Source organism: Palaemon carinicauda, chromosome 15, assembly GCF_036898095.1.
Source record: "Palaemon carinicauda isolate YSFRI2023 chromosome 15, ASM3689809v2, whole genome shotgun sequence".
Lineage (NCBI taxonomy): Eukaryota > Metazoa > Arthropoda > Malacostraca > Decapoda > Palaemonidae > Palaemon > Palaemon carinicauda.
Window position 1 is genome coordinate 27,628,264 of NC_090739.1, and position 21,255 is coordinate 27,649,518.

Sequence of the window (21,255 nt, forward strand, 5' to 3'; positions counted from 1 at the left end):
TCCAAGATCAAGGTTTCCCCAATCATTGCCTCTACTTCCAGTGCCTCACCCACTGACCTGAGAGGCTCTCAGAGGGAAGAGTCGGTTTCGGACTCTCCCGTTCCGTCACCGACGGAAAAACCTCACAAAGGGAACTCCGTGTCTCCCGTGGACCATGTAGAGGGTCCCAGTTTTCTTCCGGCTTAGAAGGTTGTTGCATCGAAACCTTCGGTCTTGGAAACCCTGTTTCCCCATAAAGAGAATCTAAGAATTCCAAGACAGCACCAAAGTCCTCGGCAAGGACTCGTACACTCGGCTTTCCTGTTAACGACTGCGACCTACCCAGGGGTGAGACCTCGGTGGTGGATGATGATGATATTGCTGCCAGCCCAGCTTCAGACAGAGACCAGAGGGAGTCAGAACATGCCTTTTGGCAGGTTCTGTCTGGTATGAGGATCCACAACAGGTTACCAGACCTAGAGTCAGCCCATCAAGAAGGCAAAGACACAGTCCTGGACTGTGTCTTAGGAATCCAGAAGGCTCCAAAGTCCAGTGCATCCCTGCCCTGGTCATGGGGCTGAAGAGTGCTCAGCATAAGATCGCCTTACAGCTTTCTGATAACTCTTCGTCTTACCGTTCAAACTCCTCCCACCTTCAGGTGACAACCACAGGAGGAATTATGAGATCGTGGACGAGCCTTGCTCAACTCTCTCTCTCCATCACTCGCTCGAAGAACTGACTAAGGGAGTCTCTTTAGAGAGGCTCTCCACAATAGATCACATTCTTTGCATCGGAGATCGTGAACCAAGAGAAGGTTGCAAAATATGCCATGCAGGGTCTTTGTGGCTGGATCTTTGGTTGGGATCTATAGGAATCCTGGTACGAATCGAAGATTTTTCTTAGGAAAGTACCAGGAAGCTTATGGAGATCTTCCTTCTTTTCGGCACCTGCATCATAGAGTTTCTGGCTCACCAAGTAGTGAACCTGGGACCAATACCATCTTGAAGCGAAGGGATGCATTGGCCGAGAGATTCCACCAGCAGGTCCCAATGCCGAGATCGCTAGGCTCAGGAAATCCTCCCTGGAGGGTTCCTTTCTCTTCGAGCCTAAGGACATTGAGCAGCCTGCAGGGAGGTGGAGGAAGTCCAACATGAACTCTTTCCTTCACAGGGCCCTGACATCGTGGCCGCGAACATAAATGTGTCTAAAAAGCCCTGTCAAGGACCGGTAAGGCACCAAGTCCAACCGTGGTGGAAAACACCAGAGCGGTGGCGGCGGAAGCCACAAACGCTCGGATAGACAATCCCCCTGCTTGTCCACCAGTGGAGGGATGCCTACAAAGCTGGTGAACCAGGTAGTTGCAGCTCAGGGAGGAACCTTGGAAGGTCTCCACGATTCGTTCAGGGTATTGCGTCCCATTCATCTCATCTCTCCCTCCACTGACCAAGAATCCAGTGCTTGGGATGGGATCAGTAAAGGGGCAGGCTCTTCGGGCCGAAGTCCTCAACAGGTCCCCAGGCTTTTTTAGTCGACTCTTTCTTGTGTAAAGGGTGTCTGGGGGCTGGAAACCAATCATCGACCTCTCAACTCTGAACAAGTTTGTTGCACAGACTTCTTTCAGCATGGAGAGACGGCAGACATGGCTATACTAGCGATAAGGCCACAGGACTTCATGTGTACACTGGATCTAAAGAACGCATACATCCCGATCCCAATCCATCTGTCTTCAAGGAAGTATCCAAGATTCAACATCGACAACAGAACCTACCAGTTCAAGATGCTGTATTTTGGCCTTTACACTGCACCATAGGTCTTCACAAGAGTGTTTGCCCTAGTGTCATCCTGCGCACACAGGCTCGGCATCCGTCTCCTTCATTACATTGGATGACTGGCTGATCCTAGCAAACTCGTTGGCAACCCTTCAGCACCGAGACAAACCTCTGAGGCTTTGCCAAGATCTGGGGATCCTGGTAAACCTCGAGAAGTCATCCTGCTTCCCACTCAAAGACTGGTATACAGGTACCAGGGCAGGATATTAGACGCCCAATTACACAAAGCCTTCTCATCAGGCGACAGGATAGTGAGGCCGAGGAAGGTCGCAAGGCCTTTTCTCAGAAGAACTCCCAGCTCAGAAGTGGCTATGTCTCCTCTGACACCTATCCCCCTTAGCCAATCTATTTCCCAACGGCCGCCTCAGGACTCGATCTTTCCAGTGGCACCTAAAGTCCAATTGGAATCAGGCCTTCGATTACCCGGACACTGATCCCCATGGGACCAGGGTTAAGGACGGGCCTCGGATGGTGGTAGACAGACGAGAATCTGCTGAAGGGTTATGATCTTCTCGTATTTCCTTCCGATTTGATGCTGTTTCTGAGCAAATGTTACTTTGCCCAATGAGGAGTTTGAGGTACTACCTTAAACGCACTGCAGCAGCTCACCCCCGAGTTTCAGCACTCTTCGTCAGTATGGGGTTGGTCAAGAGGAGGGTCCCAAAGAACACCATTTCAGCTTTGATTCACAGGGTCATTGATCTTGAAGTGAATCCATGGCCCCCACCTGCTCGTCAACCGAGAACTCGTGACATTAGGAGCATAAGTCCCTGACATTTAAATGCAACCACTCTGTGGCGCAGGTACTGCAAACGGGTGTGTGGAAGTGTCAAATGACCTTCACAGCCCACTACCTGCAAGACGTGACTCTCAGCAACATGGATACATTTTCCATTGGTCCTGTGGTGTCTGCACAACAGGTGGTTTAGTATACCTCAGACTCATTGGTGGACAAGTAGCAGATGGTCGAGGAGCATTGGTTACCCAGGATTAGTCTATGATGAATGTATTAGAATGACTGGCTCTTTCTTTCTTCATCTTCTCCCCCTCTTGGGTTCACAGAACCATGGGTCCTCTGCATGCTGGCCTCACCTATCTGCAGGTAATAACCATTTCCCTTGTGTAACCTAGTATAGATTTAATACTGTTATGTACAGTACTGTACCTAATACTCCCCGTAAGGTGGGTATTGGGATACCTCTATGGTAAATACCAACATTCCTTTTTTTTTTAGCTCGGACTATCTTACCTAGACAGTCACGGTGCTAGTTCTCATACAGGTTGCTCAGGCCACTACTCGTGCATTTCACGATCATGTTAGTAAGGTATCGGGGCTTTCCTAGTCACAGGCCAGCCTGTACAGGAAAACCCCATGACAATGGCCAAGCCAGTAACCGAACTTCCACCCTCCTAATGGGTGAGTCATCCTATAAATAGCATAGGGTTTGTATTAGTGTCTGAACAAATGACAAATTTGAAAGTACTGTAATTTGTATTTTTCTTAATGTATGCAAACCTTGAGCTATTTATGCAGATAATCCCGCCAACACCTGTCCCCTTTGCAAAGTCCTCCCTGCAATCAAAAGTGGTAAGAATACACTGGTGTGTGAGTGAGAGGGGTAGCTGGGAACCACCACTACCTCTCACTACCCCCCTCCCCCATTATCTGGCAGTTGGGTAACTGCAACCTTGCTTTAAGTCTCAATGGCTAATTTCCAGCTTTGCTAAAAGATAATCCTATAAATAGCTCCAGGTTTTTATACATTAGGAAGAATACAAATAAATTTCAAATTTGTCATGGTTTTTTTTTGTCTTCACGTTTTTCTGTATTATGATTATCTTAACTGCCATTAAATATTTTGTATAGATCTTTTGTTGTTGTTTCCATACTAGTCAACATCTTCCACCGCTAGTATTAGTGTTTTTTTGCCTTTATTGCACTCGCATCCAAGTGGGAATTTATGATGCATTGAAGTATTTTTAAACCATTTCCAAGTATCCTAAATTACTGTATTATTTTCAATATTAAACTTACCCGATAATCATGTAGCTGTCAACTCCGTTGCCCGACAGAATTCTATGGAGGGATACGCCAGCTATCACAATACTAGAAGGGGGTGTACTTACAGCGCCACCTATGGCCAGGTACTATAGTACTTCTTGTTGACACCTCTTCAATTTTTCCTCTGTCGTGCTTCCGGCAAGACGTTCTGGGATACGCTTATGATCTTCGAGTTTTTTCACGGCTAATTGGTGAAGTATTCTCTCAGATTTCGGCTGTCGCTTTACTGGAAACCTTCTTATATTAGCTAGATAGCTTTTATATAGTCCTGATTTACGGTTAACGATCTTTTGCTACCCCCTTGGCTAACTCTTTGGATTCAAGATGTCTGACATTTCGCAAGCCCCCTCCCATAGACGATGTAGGTCTTGTAATAGGCGTATTCCGAAGGCCTCGGTAGATCCTCACACCGCTTGTTCTGACTGTAGGGACAGGCCCTGTCAGTTAGAAAATCGATGTGAGGAATGCGCCGGACTTTCGGAACTTGAATTTGTCCGTCTTTTGAAATATTCAACTAAGTTAGAGAGAGGTAGAGTTAGGAGGAGTTCTTCTCACTCTTCGCTTTTTTCCTCACCTCATGATCCCCTACCTTTTCCTACCCCTGTAGTGGCTACCCCCGAACCTACTATTTGCCCTCCGCCTGATATGTCTGTTGTTTTGCGTGCTATTCAGGCCTTAGGCGATAAAGTAGAGTCAGTGGTAAGTGACCATAAGTCTCTTATGGCCGAGGTCAAGGATCTTAAGGTCAAGAGTGCAGTGGGTGGAATTAGTGCCAGTGCTGTGACGAGTGCTAGTGTCAGTGCAGTGCCAAGTGCTAGTGTTAGTGCCAGTGTGGTGCGTGAGGATACTTCTGTGCGAGCCAGTCGTCCTCCCAGTCCGGGACCTCTTGCAAGCTCCCAAGCCCAGGGGAGAAGCAATGTCGAAGGGCATAAGGGTTCGGCAGGCCTTGTTCGGCGCACAGAAGTATCCTCGGTGGTTGCGGGCGTGTCTTCCAAAGACCGTCACTCCCACCTGCAGACGATTGAGCCCGTCTTTTTCTCGTCCGCTGATCAACTGTCAGGGAAGCAACGTTGGACTCAGGTCTCGAGACCACTTAAACGCAGAGTCCAGTCCGCGAGTGCTCAGCCAGGCTGCAGTCATTGGCTCAGCTCTGACTCGCCGCAGTCATCAGTCGACTGCACTCCGCCCAAGAGGAGTAAGGTTCTGCCACAACAGAGCTCGACTGTTAAGGCTTTACCTCAGCCTACTGTAGTTTCTGCAGACCCTAAGTGGACTCTACTACAGTCCATGCAAGCACAGCTTTCGGACTTGATGCGTGAGTGTCGAGCTGAGAGTGTTGCGCCTCCGCCTCCGCCTGCACTCCCTCCGCCTGCGCTCGCTCCGCCTGCGCTCGCTCCGCCTGATCGCAGTACCACCTGCCAGGCGTACGATGTTGAGCCACGTTCTGAGCTTGCTGTTCCCAGTGGTGTTCAGCCTCCGCCTTCCTTAAGGCAACCTTTACAATGGGATCAGGAGGATTATACCTCTCTTCCTCCGCCTCCACTTGCTGCTCCACCAGTGATGCAACACTCGGTTGAGGTTCAACAACCTCTCCCGTCCATGGGTCTGTCTCCTCAGCTCTCGCTGCAGCGAGCTCAACCCTCCACAAGGCTAGCACCACAACTCCTTAGCCTTGCGCCTCAGGAGCCTCAGCTTGCGAGACATTTACCTTGTTCTGCGCAGCCTCTACCTCATCGCGCTCCGCTCACACCACAGGAACAGGAACTTGCTACTCCGCTTCCGCCAACCGCTCAGCAAGCGCAACCCTTGGGTTCAACCACTCATGCTAGGAGTCAGCCTCCTCCACCCATGCACCTTCCTTCTGCTTCGTCTTTTGTTCAGCCTTTGCAGTCTGAGCCTCAGGTTTTCCCTCATCAGATACTAGAAGAGGAAACCACTAATATTGTTCCTACTCGTTCTGACTCTGCTGTTCAGCACTCTTGTCCGATCTCTGCGCTACACTCTGGTGATGAGGCTTCTGATGATGAGGCGGCACACCTTGATCCCTCGTCAGACGTGGATGAATCCAAGTCTTCTCCACAGTCTATTGACTTTCGTAAGGTCTTGGCTCTGCTTAGGGAGGTTTACCCAGACCACTTTGTCTCTGCTATTCCCCGCTCTCCGCCATCTGAGTTTTCGCTGGGCATACAGCAATCTAAGTCCACCTATACTAAGCTAGTCCTAGCAAGGTCCTCTAAGAGAGCGTTAAGGATCTTAGGAGAGTGGCTGCAGACTAAGCAACACCTTGGCAAAACTTCTTTCATGTTTCCTCCGACTAAGCTCACTTCGAAAGCGAGCGTTTGGTATGCCACAGGAGAAGCACCAGGCTTGGGAGTACCTGCCTCTGCCCAGGCTGACTTCTCAAGTCTGGTAGACTCGCCTCGGAGAACTGCAATGAGGCGCTCTAAGGTTTGCTGGACCTTCTCAGACCTTGATCACTTACTGAAGGGCGTATTTAGAGCATTTGAGATGTTCAACTTTCTTGACTGGTGCCTGGGAGCCCTCAGCAAGAAGACCTCTCCTGCGGACAAGGATTCTGCCATGCTATTAATGTCCTGCATGGATAAGGCCATTAGAGATGGATCTGGTGAGCTTGCGTCGATGTTTGTATCAGGGGTTCTGAAGAAAAGGGAACAGCTGTGTACCTTCCTTTCCTCCAGCATTACACCTTGTCAAAGGTCACAACTCCTTTTCGCTCCGCTCTCGAAGTTCCTCTTCCCCGAAGAGCTGGTTAAGGACTTGTCTGCTGCCCTGATACAAAAGGACACACACGATCTTGTAGCCTCATCGGCTCGTAAGTCTAAGGTTGCTACCTCAGTCCCCAGGACTTATCGCTCCCCAGTGACTGATACCCCTGCTACGAGGTTCATACCGCCCTTTCGTGGTAGAGCCCCCAGCCGAGGAAGCTCCCGTCCAGACTCTTCCAGGAGCAGGTCTAGGAAAGGCTCCAAGACCTCTAAAGGAAAAAACTGACTCTCCGCATCTCCAGACAGCAGTAGGAGCCAGACTCAAGATCTGGCAAGCTTGGGAAAAGAGAGGTGCAGACGCCCAGTCTGTCATTTGGCTGAGGGACGGTTACAGGATTCCATTCTGCCTAAAACCACCTCTGACCACATCTCCCATCAACCTCTCTCCCAACTACAAAGAAGAGGACAAGAGGCTAGCATTGCACCAGGAGGTGTCCCTTCTTGTGCAGAAGAAGGCAGTGGTTATAGTCCGGGACCATCAATCCCCGGGCTTCTACAACCGTCTCTTTCTAGTGGCCAAGAAGACAGGAGGTTGGAGACCGGTGCTGGACGTCAGCGCGCTCAACGCGTATGTCACCAAGCAGACGTTCACGATGGAGACGACGAAGTCGGTCCTAGCAGCGGTCAGGCAGGAGGACTGGATGGTCTCGTTGGACTTGAAAGATGCCTACTTTCACGTTCCTATTCATCCAGACTCCCAACCTTTCCTGAGATTCGTTTTTGGAAAGGTTGTCTACCAATTCCAAGCCCTGTGTTTTGGCCTAAGCACAGCTCCTATGGTGTTCACTCATCTGATGAGGAATATAGCAAAATTCCTCCACTTATCGGACATCAGAGCCTCCCTCTACTTAGACGACTGGCTGTTGAGAGCCTCCACGAGTCGTCGCTGTCTGGAGAGTCTCAACTGGACTTTGGACTTAATCAGAGAACTGGGTCTGTTAGTCAACATAGAAAAGTCTCAGCTCATTCCCTCCCAATCCATTGTGTACCTGGGAATGGAGATTCGGAGTCAGGTTTTTCGGGCTTTTCCATCGGCCCCCAGGATAAGCCAAGCCCTAGAGTGCATCATGAGCATGCTGAAGAGGAGCAGTTGCTCGGTGAGACAGTGGATGAGTCTCACAGGGACCCTTTCATCACTGGCCCTGTTCGTCGAACTAGGGAGACTCCACCTCCGCCCTCTTCAATTCCATCTTGCAGCTCATTGGGACAAGGGTTCGACTCTAGAAGCAGTCTCTATCCCAATCTCCCAAGAGATGAAGACCACTCTCCTGTGGTGGAAGAACAATCTCCTTCTCAGGGAGGGCCTATCGTTGGCTATTCAGACCCCCAATCTTCATCTCTTCTCAGATGCATCGGACTCGGGCTGGGGTGCGACCTTGAACGGACGGGAATGCTCGGGAACGTGGAACGAGGAACAGGGAATGCTCCACATCAACTGCAAGGAGCTACTAGCAGTTCATTTAGCCCTGCTGAACTTCAAGTCCCTCCTGCTAGGCAAAGTGGTGGAGGTGAACTCAGACAACACCACAGCCTTGGCTTACATCTCCAAGCAAGGAGGGACCCATTCGAGGAGCCTATACGAGATCGCAAGGGACCTCCTCATTTGGTCAAGAGGTCTAAACCTCACTCTGGTCACGAGGTTCATTCAGGGCAATATGAACGTCTCAGCAGATCGCCTAAGCAGAAGGAATCAGGTCATTCCCACGGAATGGACCCTCCACAAGAGTGTGTGCAACAGACTTTGGACCTTGTGGGGTCAACCTACCATAGATCTGTTTGCCACCTCCATAACCAAGAGACTTCCGCTGTACTGTTCCCCAGTTCCAGACCCTGCAGCAGTTCATGTGGATGCTTTCCTACTGAACTGGTCCCATCTCGACCTTTACGCATTCCCACCGTTCAAGATAATAAACAAAGTTCTGCAGAAATTCATCTCGCACGAAGGGACACGGCTGACGCTGGTTGCTCCCCTTTGGCCTGCAAGAGAATGGTTCACAGAGGTACTTCAATGGCTAGTCGACATCCCCAGGACTCTACCTCTAAGAGTGGACCTTCTACGTCAACCTCACGTAGACAGGTTGCACCCAAACCTCCACGCTCTTCGGCTGACTGCCTTCAGACTGTCGAAAGATTCGCTAGAGCTAGAGGCTTTTCGAAGGAGGCAGCCAGTGCGATTGCCAGAGCAAGAAGGGTTTCCACTCGTAGAGTCTACCAATCTAAGTGGGAAGTCTTCCGGAGCTGGTGTAGAGCTAATTCAGTATCCTCTACCAATACCTCTGTGACCCAAATAGCTGACTTCCTTCTACATCTTAGGAATGAGAGATCCCTTTCAGCCCCTACGATTAAAGGGTATAGGAGTATGTTGGCTTCAGTTCTCTGCCACAGAGGTTTGGACCTTTCTTCCAACAAGGACCTTCAAGACATCCTTAAGTCTTTTGAGACGTCTAAAGAGCGTCGTCTATCCACTCCAGGCTGGAACCTAGACGTAGTCTTAAGGTTCCTTATGTCACCTAGGTTCGAACCTCTCCAGTCAGCTTCCTTCAAGGACCTTACCCTCAAGACTCTTTTTCTCGTCTGCCTTGCAACAGCTAAGAGAGTCAGTGAGGTTCATGCCTTCAGCAAGAACATTGGTTTCACGACCGAATCTGCAACATGTTCTTTTCAGCTCGGATTCCTAGCAAAGAACGAACTTCCTTCACGTCCTTGGCCTAGATCGTTCGAAATTCCTAGCCTCTCCAACATGGTAGGTAACGAACTAGAGAGAGTTCTTTGCCCTGTCAGAGCTCTCAAGTATTATCTTAAGAGGTCTAAACCTATTCGAGGACAGTCAGAAGCCTTATGGTGTGCCATCAAGAAACCGTCGAGGCCCATGTCCAAGAACGGGGTTTCGTATTATATAAGGCTTCTGATTAGAGAAGCCCATTCTCACTTAAAGGAGGAAGACCTTGCATTGCTGAAGGTAAGGACCCACGAAGTAAGAGCCGTAGCTACTTCGATGGCCTTTAATAAAAACCGTTCTCTGCAGAGCATAATGGATGCAACCTATTGGAGGAGCAAGTCAGTGTTTGCATCATTTTATCTTAAAGATGTCCAGTCTCTTTACGAGAACTGCTACACCCTGGGACCATTCGTAGCAGCGAGTGCAGTAGTAGGTGAGGGCTCAGCCACTACATTCCCTTAATCCCATAACCTTTTTTAACCTTTCTCTTGAATGCTTTTATTGTTGTTTTTATGGTTGTTACGGTAGGCTAAGAAGCCTTCCGCATCCTTTTGATTTGGCGGGTGGTCTATTCATTCTTGAGAAGCGCCTGGGTTAGAGGTTTTGTAGAGGTCCTTTAGTAGGGGTTGCAACCCTATATACTTTAGCACCTTTGGGTTGATTCAGCCTCCAAGAGGAACGCTGCGCTCAGTAAGGAAGACGAACTTAAAAAAGAGGCAGAGTAACGGTTCAATTCGACTTCCTTACCAGGTACTTATTATTTCATTGTTATTTGAGATAACTGTTATATGAAATATGGGATACTTAGCTATCCTTTAATCTTGTACACTGGTTTTCACCCACCCCCCTGGGTGTGAATCAGCTACATGATTATCGGGTAAGTTTAATATTGAAAAATGTTATTTTTATTAGTAAAATAAATTTTTGAATATACTTACCCGATAATCATGATTTAATTGACCCTCCCTTCCTCCCCATAGAGAACCAGTGGACCGAGGAAAAATTGAAGAGGTGTCAACAAGAAGTACTATAGTACCTGGCCATAGGTGGCGCTGTAAGTACACCCCCTTCTAGTATTGTGATAGCTGGCGTATCCCTCCATAGAATTCTGTCGGGCAACGGAGTTGACAGCTACATGATTATCGGGTAAGTATATTCAAAAATTTATTTTACTAATAAAAATAACATTTTATTACTGTGGTATATTATCATACGGTGATTGACTTCAAAAGTATGTCACTACTTCGTCCATTAGTTTGTCATATCAATACTGTAGTGGTATGTTGCAAAAAAACCATCTTGGCTTTTTTTTTTTTGTTGAAGTTGATCTTATGAACTGTTTGTCCAACAATAAAAGGGCATTCTCCCAGCACTACTTAACAAATCCTGAAAATAAAAGTTGGTAAAACAGGCTTGAATAATGATAAAGTTTTTCCATGAGCTTGGTTGTGATGAGTAATAAATAGCAGTGATAATCGATTTTTAGAGCACATGGTGTCTGAACTTTAAATGGGAAAGGCCTCAGCTTAAATTGTGCTATATCACCTCCAAACAGCAGCATTAGGTAGTCATTAGAAAGTTCATAGCTTGCATGGTCATCAGTACATCTAGTCGATTAACTTCCAACATCCTGCGTCTTCCTCATTATGCACGATACTGTTTACTCCATTGTTTTCATTGAGATTTTCCCTCACACTAGCAGTGTAACTTCCATAGTAAGTTAAAACTATCTTCTCAGGTAAGTGATGTATGACTCATTGTACTTTAAAGATATTGTACAGTCCTCATTAGCTTAGTTTAGATATTATGAAGGCTAAATAGCATGCATTTTAGGATCTGGTCTTTGATCCTCATAATATTTAACATTTCTTAGACTGGCTCTCATTGTTTTGTTTCATCGTTATAGATTTCTGACTTCCAACTCCTTGGCATCTGATTTATTCTCTCTTTATCATAGAGATGGTTTAGATAGGTTGAACGAGCAATGGTCATACAGTACAAGGTTAGGTTTATGTTCATTATGTATACTGCCAAGTGATTGTCCTGGCAACAATTATATACCTATCTCAGTTTTTTTCCTTGTTCACCGAAAAGTTAGGTGGGGATTTTCGTATAGTAGTTCTTGGGGATTTTTAGTTATGAATGTAAGAAAATACTAGCTTTACAAACTGTAGGAGATTAATTGTAAATGCTGGGGGCAGATGTGCAAAGTGTTGAGAGGTAGCTGTTATCATAAACCTTCTACATTGTGCCTGTTAGAAATATTTATGATTGGTACAGTAGTTTTTATTTATAAGTACAAACCATTTTGAAACACCTTAGTATTTGCATAATTTTTGTACTACCAAAAATCACAACTATCAATTGTAATATTTAAAGAGTTTGAAGTAGCTACAACAACATTTCAAAACATGGAAATTGCTACAGTAGATTGAATATTAGAAAATATCAACATTGGGTACAAAATCTTACAAAAACACAATTTTTAATACATATTTATATTTCTATTCTTACTGATTTTCTTATTGCTGCTTCTCCAAAAGCCTGGTTTAATCAACACTTATTTTTTAAAAATTTCCCCGATTTCTTTCGTTTCAATAATTACATACCCTTAACAAGGGAATGAAATCCTCCAGCAGTAAGTGGGGAAAACCCCAGGTTGCAGCATTAGTCAATTTAGTCTCCAGTTTCGAAGTCAACGTTAGCCTTCCTCTTGATACCATGAGGCAGTGGAGGGAGGGTGGGCATGTATATGAACATCATCGGAGTATAGAAATAAGAAGTAATATTAGAATTCTTTTTATTTCTATTAATCTTCCCAGATGTTCATATTGCTGACTCGCACATGATGTTGGAGGTGGAGCGCAATTGAAGGAAAGAAGGATAAATTAAGACAACGAGGTTAAGTGTTACTAGCCTGGTCTAGGTTAGTGTACTGTCTAGGATACTTATGTAAACCATTTAATTTTTCCGTAACTGGAACGCTATTTATATGGGTATTACAGTACTTTCGATGAAGCTGAAAGGATGAGCCATTAGAATTTAGCAAGGGTTAACTACCCATTCCTCTAGTTAGGGGGGTAGCTACTCCTCTCACTCACACACCTGTGACTGTGCTTTACTTTACTTTTGGCTCAGAGGGAGAGCGGTTGTTGCTCGTGCATTCGCTAATCATTGATCTCCTGCTCGCTGATCACCGGTTGCCAATAGGCATCTCACTGATCCCTTTTTGCCTGTGACCTCGGACTCTCCTCGGTCTTGTCGTTCACCAGCCTTACGGCCCTCGTCAGACCAACTCTCCTCGCCACCTGCCCGTCAACGAACTCTGCTTCGTGACTCTCCAGCTAGTTCGATGACCCATCGGCAAGTGCTGTTCGCCATTCGACAATGGTTAGCTGCTCGAGAACTTATCTAGCGGTTCACCTTTCACTTTCGGCTCTTCAATCACCTACTAGCCGATCGACGGCAGGTCATTGCTCTTTAACTGACCTGGCAGTCTTCAACTGCTCGTTTTTCACCATCTGTTTGCTGTTTGCCAACGGTGAGCTATTCGGCGCTCGCCAACGGTTAGCCAGCCATTTGCCACTCCCCTACGGTGAGCTGCTCATCTTCGACTCGCTGATTTCCGATTCGCTGATCGCTGACAGCTTGGCAGTCCACCAGGAGCCTTCAACTACTCGCTAGTCCCCCTCTGCCCATCATTCCTCAGAGAGATCGGAAGTCAAACAACAACAACACCTAGCTGCTCACCATTCGCCATCACACCGATCCGCTAAACGGATGGCACGTGATCAGCAGTCCCCATGAGCAACTCATCGACAGGTGACTACTCGCAAGCACTATCCGACCAAACAGCGGCAAAGAAAACCAGCCCTTGACCATTGTCAACTTTTGCCAGAACGGTGCCGTTATAAGGAACAGCATCACCCCCGTCAGGGCATCCAAAGTAAGGTCAAGCGTTGCCTTGCCCACTTCTCCATCAGTTCAGACTGAGTTCTCTCACAGGGAAGTCTTTATCCGACTCTTTCCAGCCTTTGCTTATTTAGGAAGTCCCGTGAGATCACAGAGTAGTCTTGAAACCCTGGGGAGGATTCCATTCTTTCCTCTACAAATGACCAACAAAAGGCTGTAACACCTAGACCTTCTCTCCAAGTAAAGAGTCTAGGGACTCTTCCCATCGAGGACTACAAATCCCACAGAGGGAGTCGAGCAGTCCACATCTTGCCTCTTTGAGAACAACATAACAGTACAGCAGTAACAGACAACAAGGTATCTAAAAAGCCCTTTCCTGCCAAGGGCAAGAAAGGCTCCAAGTCCTCCTATGGAGAGAATATGCACCTCTTGACTGAACACTGGACAATCTCTGTTATATGTTCAGGGTATCGCATCTCGTTCACTCATCTCTCACTCCACTGGGCAAGACCCCAGTGTCAACGAGCTCCTATGTGAAGAGATCTGCAAAGGAGCTGGTTTTTCGGGCCGAAATCCACACCATGTTGAAGAAAGTCAGACAAGCAGTAAGACCACGGGACTTCATGTGCATGCTAGAGCTAAAGGACGCATACTTCTAGATTGCAATCCATCCATCTTCAAGAAACTACATTATCTGAGGTTCAGTCTAGATGGCGAGAAATATCAGTTCAAGGTGGTGTGGTTTGGTCCCTCCACAGCACCCCAGGTCTTCACGAGAGTGTTCGCCCTAGTGTCATTTTGGCCTCATAGAATCGGCATCCGTCTTCTATGTTTCTTGAACAACTGGCTGATTCTAGCAGACTCTGTGGCAACCCTTCAACAGCACCGATGTAGTGGTTTGCGGACTGTGGTCAGAGGTAGCACCCAAACTGCCCAGTGTCCGAATGCCGACCACACCCCAACGTTCACTACACAAAAGATATACAATAGTGGAATACCCAAAAATCTAGGTAACAGGTCAAGAGAACGAATCACTGGGCACCACCCCTTGATTCATACTGGGCAAGGGGACCCAGCTAGAACCTGATTTCACCCTTTTCTTCTCTTGCCTTTAGCTTGCTGATTATAAGTAAAAATAACAGAACATTAGGTGAAAGGAAAACATTATAATTTTTTAAATCTGACAACAGGATACAGTGTGGGAGAAAAAAATTATGATGAATAACTTTTTAGATTTAAAAACTAAGATAAATCAGTAGGGGACACCATAGTGAAAGGAACTGGAATGAAATGCTGTCTTCATAAAAACTAGAAAATTATTTATTTGAAACGAAACAAAAAAAAAAAACATTACAGTATATCTTTCCAGATAATTTCCCAACTCTAATACTACTTACATCTTCATGTTTTAGTACTTGATAAACTCACCCATGTGTATTGCCTGGGTGGTCTAATTATCTTAACAAAAAAAACACTTCTCCTACACTAAGCTTAAAGGAGAACCCCACAACACTATGGTTTGATGACATCTGTAATGACCTGTAATATACTTGAACACTTACTATCTAATGAACCATCTATAAAGAACATATAACTGAAAAATACTGTACTGCAATAATTTTCCCTAAATCAATACTGTCCTTATCAATATCCAGTCTACCATTAGGCTGCTAAGTTACTTAAACATTCTTAAATTCTGAACAGTATGGCCACATACAATGCCGTGCAGGCCTGAGCGGGCCCCACAATAACAATGTCTAGAAAATCTCCAATTGTAAACCTGCACTATGATAAGGTTTCGTGTCATCGAAACTTTTCTGACTAACACCAGTAGTGCCTAAATCTCTCATTCTTGAAAGGGGTTTTGATAATTCTGGAACAACTCAGACTAAACTCGAACACAGTCACTCTCCTCCTAACCTCTGGATTCACTTCCTGGATCTACGACCAGATATGCCATTTCAATAGCTCCCGTGAACTATTAATGTTTATGACACCCTTTACAATATTTCTCTACACTTCTACCTGGGTTACTGGTCACTTTCAGAAAACACTGACGTCAATTACGAGTTTGGGAAGTGACTCGTGTAGCAGGGCAGAAATATTTACAATACAAGTCTTCAGTAACAATTCTTTTAGCAACTTCATCTTTCCTATATATATACACTACTCTGAAGTCTAAATTCTCCTAATCCTCACTCCCTACTGCATGTAGGGGCCCGCTGCCAGTACCTGTTAAAAGAAATAACAACAGATTAAGGCACTCTTTGAGGGGGCACAGAGGGCTATAAAAAAAAAAAATAGTGTTTCATAACATTCAACCCACTAAGCTTTCTTGGATACAAACAATCCATTATTTCACCGAGACAAACTTCTGAGGCTTTACTAAGGTCTGGGGATCATGGTAAACCTCGAAAAGTCATCCCTGCTTCCCATTCCAAGACTGGTATACCTAGGAATGATAAACACCAACCTCCACAAAGCCTTCCCATCAGACAAGAGGGTAGTGAGGCTGAAGACTTTTTCTCAGACTAGAGCTCCCAGCCTAGAGATGAGTATGTCTCCGTGGACTCCCATCATCGCTGACCAATCTAGTTCTCAATGGCTGCCTCAGGATACGATCCCTCCAATGGCATCTAAAGTCCAACTGAAATCAGGCCTTCGAATCCCTGGACATTCTGATCCCTATGGTACCAGAGGAACAGACAGATCTCGATTGATGGGTGGGAGATGAGAATCTGCTGAAGGGTGTTGATCTTCTTGTCTTTCCTCCGGACTTGATGCTGTTTTCCAACGCATGAAAAGAAGGGTGGGTGGCCCACGTGCTATATCACATGACTTCAGGCCTTTGGTCAGAGTTCGAGAAGTACCTGCACATAAATCTCTCAGAGATGAAGGCTGTCTACCTGGTCCTTCAAAAGTTCCATCCGTTCGTGGCGTGTCGCTCAGTGGTAGTAATGAGCGACAACACCACAGTAATGGCTTACATCAACAAACTAGGAGGTACTTTTTTGCAGTTCCTCTCCCATCTCGCAGTAGAGATACTGAGATGGGCAGAAGTCCTCTCGGTCACACCATCAGCTCACTTCATTTCCGGCTAAAGGAATGTGCTTGCCGACAACCTGAGCATAACAACTCAGATAGTGGAAACTAAATAGTCTTTCGGTCACGAGTAGCCAACAAAGTGTTGACTTTGTGGAGTTCTCCGACTGTGGATCTGTTCGCAACGTCCTTGAACTTCAGGCTCCTGTTCTACTGCTCCCCAGTATCGGACCCCAAGGTTCTCTGGCAAGAAGCATTCCAGCAGCGGTGGGACAACATCAATGTTTACGCCTTTCCCCCCTTTTGTTTGATGAGAAGAGTACTCAACAAAGCCAGAACATCAGTCAACATCTCAATGACCCTCATAACTCTGCTATGACAAGTTTCCACGACACAGCCACATGCCAACATTTTCTATCAAAGAGTAGCTTTGCTACGTCTTCAAGCTGAAGACTATCCAGCATCTCCTCACTCAGAAAGGATTTTTGCAAGAAATTGCAAAGAGGATGTCTGAATATCTGCGAAGATAATCAGCATCAGTCTACCAGGTGAAGTGGAACATCTTCGGTTGGTGGTGTTGTAGAAAGGGTATCTCTCCACTCGATAACACTATTCCAGCAATAGCGGAGTTCTTCATGTATTTGCGGGAGGAAATGGGCCTTTCAGTTTTGGCAGTAGAAGGCTATCGCTCAGCCTTGAATCTCGCCTTTAAACTGAAAGGAGTAGACATTACCTCATTACTGGAACTTAACCTCCTCATACGGAGTTACAAACTTGCCTTTCTTCAATCTGAAGTGAGACCTCACCTCCTCCTTGGAACGTGGTTCGGGTTCTTCGGTCCCTAAAGAGGGTTCCCTACGAACCATTACGCCAGGCAACAGATCACCACCTTAATGGAAGACTGTTCCTACTCACCTTGGCTTCGGCTAAGGGAGTCAGTGAGCTGCATGGTCTCTCGTATGACATCGTCATTGAAGGGGATGAGGAGAGGTAAGCTTCAGCTATGTCACTGAGTTTGTTGCCAAGACTCAGGATCTTAGATTAGATTCTTTCCGGATAACGAGTCTCCGTTATGTAACTGACGACCCCGATCATCTGTTACTATGTTAGGTAAGAAGTTTGAGGTGTTACCTCTAAAAAACAGCAGGAGCTCGACCCCCAGTGCCCTCACTCTTCGTCAGCACGGGTAGAAATAAGAGGAGAATCACCAATAACACCATTTCTACTTCAATTCACAGGGTCATTGACCATGCTCTGAATCCAGATCCTCCTCCAAGATGTCAACCCAGAGCGCGCGATGTCAGAGGCATAGCTACATCCCTGGTCTTCAAAAGAAACTATGCTGTGAGACAAGATCTGCAGGCAGGCGTTTAGAAACGTCAAACTACTTTCATCGCTCCTTACCTGCTAGACGTAACCCACAGGAGACTCGATATGTTCTCTATCGGTCTTGTGGTGGCCGCACAACAGTTGGTTTAGTACCTCGAGCTCCTTATGGGACAAGTAGCAAAAGGTTGAGTGCATTGGTTACCTGGTTTTAGTTTTGAGTTAATGAAAAGGAATGACTGGCTCTTTTCCTTTCTTCAACCTCCCCTCTTTTGGGGAAATCAGCATCCTGGGTCCTCTGCACAAGCTGGCCTCAACCACTGCAGGTAAATCATTGCTTCCTTGTGTAACCTAGTATTGTATCAATACTGTTACGTCCCCATACCCTGGCGAGGTGGTATTGGAAATGTCTTGGTCAACTTGGTTTATTCCTACAGACTCTGAATAACTTATACCTTGACAGTCACATTGCTGGTACTGTAACTCAACACAGCTGTGTAGACTGCAGACCATGCTTAGCAAGGTGTTAGGGTTTCCTTATTTGTGTACTAACATACATAATAAGGAAGCCCCGGGTAAGGCCAAAAGCTAGATTGGTAGGGATATTCCCCCCTCACCCCCTATGGGGCGAGTCAATCCCTATAAATACCGTTGTTTATGTATTCCAGTTACGGAACAAATAACAAATTTGGAAGTAATTTGTATTTTTCCTAACGATACAAATCTGTAGCTATTTATACAAACTTGCCCCCCAACCCTGCCCCCCTTCGAAGTCCTACCTCCAAGCAAAGTGAAGCACAGTCATAGGTGTGTGAGTGAGAGAGGTAGCTAGCTATCCCGTACCCCTCGCTATCTACTGGAATGGGTAGTTACCTCTCGCTAAACTCTAATGGCTCGTCCTTTCAGCTTCACCGAAAGTAGCCTAATACCCCTATAAATAGCTATAGGTTTGCATCGTTAAAAAAATATAAATTACTTCCCAAATATGTCATATTAGCCCGAAATAAGGGGCTCCAGATTATTTACTATAGTATTTAAAAATACTGTACTGTAGATTGGCTTTAAGTGTTATTTTTCTCTAAATGATAACTGATTGATTCTAAATTGAATATTAAATGCAACCCCATATTTATAGCTTAGCGAGTAATACTGTATGTTAACTTATCTTGAAATTTCGTAGACCATGTCACCTCCAACTACTAAGGGTCCTGGAGCCAATGTTGTTCATAAACAAACCATGCTTTTTAAAATAATAATTGGCGAATACAGACTTCATATGATTATTGAGCTGTTACTAGAAAAAGTTCCAAAATAAGATTTCTAAAAAAAAAATCAAAGGAAGTAGTTGCACTCTTAATATCATGTACCTTCTTTTTCAAGCATTTTATGAATTTTGGATCTAACTTTTCACAAAGAATGCAAGCCTTTTTGGTTAGCAGGTAATTAGGGATCCTCAGCCTAGAGAACAAATTAGGAATGCTACATCTACTACTTTTCATTTTGTCCAAATACAACTGCACTGCTCTTACCGGACAGAGAAAACTTGGCTCTACTGGACTGTCTTTATCCAGTTTTAGAGAAGGGATGTGAAACAATTATAGAAGACTTAAATAAAAAATAAAGAAATAAAAACGCTTGTATTTCACTTATGCGTTTCTATCCATCTATCTAGGTGCCATGTCCTCGACGTGAGCTGTCAATTGCCTCCACCTGGTCCTGTCTCTACCTCTGTATAAATTGTCCAGCTTTTACATTGTCCAGTAAGCTGTCTAGAAACCTTTCCCTTTGGTGGCCTCTTGCTCCTCTCCCCTCTACCTTTCCTATAAGGCACAAAAATTCGATTTTTTTTTCTCATTTTATTACATGTCCCAGATATTCCATATGCCTCATCTTTTTTACTTTCAGAAGTAATCTCTTTTGATTCACTCTTTTCAATACCCTCATTTGTTACCCTCTCAGTCCAAGGGATCTTCAACATTCTTTTGTAAAACCATAATTCAGCTTCATTTATTTTATTTTTCAAGTTCCTTATTAATGTCTATGTCTCTGAGCCATAAGTAAGAGTGGACCATACATAGGTTTTCAGTACTCGCTATCTTTTGTCTGAATCCCTATCCTATTGTTTGTTGATAGGGTTTTCAGATTGTTGAATGCATTGTTTGCTATTAGTATTCTTTTTTCTATTTCTTATCTATTTAGCTGACATTGAAGACAACTGAAAAAGTGTTTTGGTCATGATATCCGTAAGAGATAAATTTTCCGTTGGGTTCAAATGTAGCCCCTTTTAAATACTGTAAAACCACACCCAAATTCTTGAAAAGTGACCTTACTACTAACGGTCTTTCAATACTGAAGGATCTAAACACATCAGCTATGATATTTGAAATAGATAATCTAATCCCTAGTGCTTCAGTACAGAATTAAGGATGCATCTATCTCTCTCAATTGCTGGAAAAGAAAGTTTTTGGTAAAAAAAGTTAAGCTTATCCAAGCTGGTTCTAGTCATGGACAGATTTATAACTTAACACCAATCAAAATAGACCCTCCATTGTCTTTGATATCACTTTTTGGTAGACTGTCTTTTAGAACATACAGTACAGTTTAATAGACAGTCGCAAGAAATTTGAAAACCCCTTGTATACTAAGAATACATTGGATAGTCTCGATGTGGTGAGATATAGCACTGATGAGTTTGGATGTACCACCTTTGAAATTGGGTGTTGAGTAGATAGATTCTGTATGGCAACCTTCAGGAGTGTTCCAACAACATTTCTGTGAACTATTCCCTTTGTGGCCAGAAAAAGCCTATAAGCATCATCCTGTGTTCACAGAGCTCATGAGCTTGGTTAGCACCTGTTGAATTATGACAGATGGAGGGAATGCATAAAGATCCAGATTCGACCAGTCTTTTCACAGAGCATCTACCTTTCAAGCTAAGGGATCCGTCACAAGTGAACAAAAACTTCTATTTGTTTAGAGATGTGGCAAACATCTACGTTCAGGTGACCCCACCACTTCCAAATCTCTTGACAAATCAAAAGATATAGAGACCAATCATCTGGTAGTACTGTATCTGATTCTTCGTGCTCAACTTGTCTGCCAGTACATTAGATTTCCCTGTAATAAACTGCTAAAGTAATTCCTCTCAGGCTCGTCCCTGATAACAGTACAGTATGTTTGCTGTTCGATACAGGAAGTCAGTCTTGTACTCCATTGGGTCTCAATGTTGCTAGTGTAATTATAGCAATTAGAATTGTGGATTTGTAAGGGTTGGCAGTAGAATGAACTATAGTATGTAAAGATTTTGAAGACCTATGTGAGGCTTTCGAATCTGTGGAGCGCAGTGTACGTTCTAAACCATAATTGAATGAAATGCTATTAATACTGTATTAAAATGACTATGGGGTCTGGGCTAGGTTTGGCTATGCTTTGAAAAGGATTAGTATTATCAAGACTAAAAAAGGATTCACTGGACTTTTGAAGTTTATCAAAGGAAGTAAGTGATGTCAAGAGCTTATAAATCTTATCATAATTGAGAGATGGCTGATTTTGTGTATTGTCGAAAGGTGGAGGAGTGTCAATATTGTCGTCATCCCTGTT

General features: G+C 45.0%; 1 protein-coding gene across 1 annotated transcript in view; it reads left to right on the plus strand.

Annotated features, from left to right (window-relative positions):
- Window positions 1–21,255, plus strand: part of LOC137654530 (SET and MYND domain-containing protein 4-like) — an 87,130-nt gene that overhangs the window by 6,842 nt on the left and 59,033 nt on the right. The gene's annotated exons all lie outside the window — the stretch shown is intronic.